Source organism: Patagioenas fasciata, chromosome W (assembly GCF_037038585.1).
Source record: "Patagioenas fasciata isolate bPatFas1 chromosome W, bPatFas1.hap1, whole genome shotgun sequence".
In the NCBI taxonomy this organism is placed as follows: domain Eukaryota; kingdom Metazoa; phylum Chordata; class Aves; order Columbiformes; family Columbidae; genus Patagioenas; species Patagioenas fasciata.
This window is the reverse complement of record NC_092559.1, coordinates 67,198,503-67,201,192: the sequence shown is the minus strand read 5'-3', so window position 1 is coordinate 67,201,192 and position 2,690 is coordinate 67,198,503. Positions and strand designations below refer to the sequence as shown.

At 43.1% G+C, this 2,690-nt stretch overlaps 1 pseudogene; it reads right to left on the bottom strand.

Moving 5' to 3' along the window:
* Positions 1–454: 454 nt before the first annotated feature.
* Positions 455–1,911, bottom strand: LOC136114569 (uncharacterized; annotated as a pseudogene).
* Between the last annotated feature and the right edge of the window lie 779 nt (positions 1,912–2,690).

Sequence of the window (2,690 nt, the reverse complement as noted above, 5' to 3'; positions counted from 1 at the left end):
AGGGGGTGGAGCAAAGGCACGGGGTGTAGCAGACTTATATCTAGAGCCATGACACCAAATGACCAATTCCTCCCCTCATTATCAGTCCATGCTCTACCCTTAAGAACATCAGTCCCCAAAAGATTAATTGGGAAGGGTCCTACAACTGTGATCAGTGGAGCAGATGTTTCATCTCCAGGTAAGTGCAGACTAACAGTAGCCAATTTCTGTGTGCGTACATTGCCAAAAGCATCTGCAACAAACAACTGTTGTTTTGACAGAGAGATGCCACTTCGTACTGCATCTTTCATCTTAGTAGCCAAGATTTGAGCTCCAGTATCTATCAGGAATGTTAATGGTATCAACTTAGGTCCCACAGGGCAAATAATAAATAAGTCACCTCAGTATTTTTCAGTGAGTTGTCTAATATACATCCACTCACCACTCCTCCACTCACTACAAAGGGGCAGAGACCCTAGTTTCCCTGGGGCTTCTGTGAGGAAGTTAAATCAATCAGGTCAGCAGGGGGCAGAGGTGCACTAGGAATTGAGGTTTTGGGCATTTCTATTTTAGTGGTCGACTTTTCAAGCCATTGTAAAATTAATTTCTTGAGTTTATCAGCTGATAACCTGTTCCTGAGATCTCCAGGAATACCTTTTCACCACCCTATGGTCCATAAGTTATTACGTTTGTTTGGTATATCCCTTCCACTGGGAGATCTGGTGAGAGACATTCTCTTACTGTTACCCAGACACAGGGGAAGTCTCATCTTGGTACGTCTCAGACCTTTTGGGTCAGTTTTTGTGGGTGGAATGTTAACTGGACCATATTTCTGTCCATAATTAATGAGTTCCTGAACGACCTCTCCCCAAGTCTGTACTTTTAATTTTTGGGTCCTACAATCAGGGTTTACTATTCCATCTAGTGTGGCAACAGTTCTTTCAATTTGAGGCATTGCCTGTATTTTCCCCTGTAAATGAATACCAATAGGTTTTAAGGAGTCTGGGAGGCCTCGTATGAGCGGAGTCCTTCATTCTGGGTTGACTGGTATCATCATTGGGAACTCTTGTTTGAATTTAAGTTCCCGGTAGTACAGAATTTGCAGGCATGCCACTTTTTGTACATTTTCTACCAACTGATCACCTGTCCCCACAATAGCAAGAGGGTCTCCTCTTTCCAAAGGATTTGGACCTCCTGCGCAATAGATCACTCTTTGCATTAAAGACCAGGGTGTGCGGTGGTTGCCAGTGGTTAAAAACACTCCTGGTCCCCAATAACCTTCGTCCTCTTTTTCACTTGATAATATCTGATCTCCGCCAGACAGTGATACTGTCCAAACATATTCTGACTCAGTTTCCTTTGGAGCGCGGCTAAAGTCCTTTTTCAATTTAGCTAGTTCTTTAACAGAGTATGGAACCTCTTCAGTAATAACCTGGGGAGATTTGTCCTCGCTGTTCTCATATTGAAATTCAGGTTTGATTAAAGGTCGTAGAGAACATCCAATTTGTCCAACCTTAATTTTGCTTCTTCCAATTCATTACTAGGATGTTCAATCTTCCTCTCAGGGAGCCGAGAACTATCCTCGTCTGTGAGGAGCTGCCTCCTTAAAACAGATTTCAAAATAAGCATTTGGGTCTTTTCATTTTCCAATTGTTCTTTTCAACTTTCTATTTGTTCTCCTAAAGACTCTATAACCCGGGATTATGCTGTATGCTGTAGATCTCAAGCTTCCGCAGTGGCAGCTAAGCTAGCACCCAATACAGCGCAAAAAATTTTTTTCCTGGACCAAAATCTTGCGTCATTTTGTAAAGTGCTGATTTGGTCCATCGCACTCTGCAAATTATACCAATTTTTCTGTGCTCAGTCTGTGCCCAATACTGAGGGACAAGCATTATGTTTTTTCAAAAGATTGTATAATGTGTCTTTTCCCATAGGGCAGGGTATGCTCATTGTTTTCCATGATCAATTAATGGGGTAGTTATCTCAGGGAGGCAACACAAATATTATTACAAAATATTACATCTAACTTCCACAGAGAGGCTCACACGTACAAGCAAACGACAGGTAAGCATACGAGGGGCAATTGACTTCAGGGAGGCAATATGTAAGTACAAAATTTTACCTCTAACTTCCCTGAGAGGCACACACATACTACAGGTTAAAACGAATAGAAAGATGCAGCCCTCTCACTTCAAGGGATCCTGTCCATGACACCAATAAAAAATGTGGGGTCCCAGTCTGATTTTGGGCTCTGGAAGGTTTTGAAATGATCCCAAGAGTGAGATAAAGACAAACAGATGCTGCTAAAAAACCTATTTTATTTTTACGCCTAAAGATAGAGTGATAGAATAAGTGGGGTGTGTACACATACGCAGGCACATGGCAAGAAGAGCCAGAGGCCATGAATGTACTGCAAAGAGCAAGTTTATATTTTAGTTACCTCTCTACTGGGGGATCTCCGAAGCCACACCTAAGCTCCCAGGCAGAGGTGACACCAGCAGGGACACAGGCGCTGGTAAATTCAGCCCTGCTGGAAGATCGCTGGGCCTGCTGAGCTCGCTTGTATTTCAAGGCTTCAGGGAGGCGCAGCCTCCTGCTCTTTCTCACAACAAAACAGGAATCTCAGACATAGTGATAAGGTGCCTAGAGTTTCTCACAGGCCTATGTTATCTAACACAGAGGTTCTACTCATCAAGCCCACAAGGTCAGTA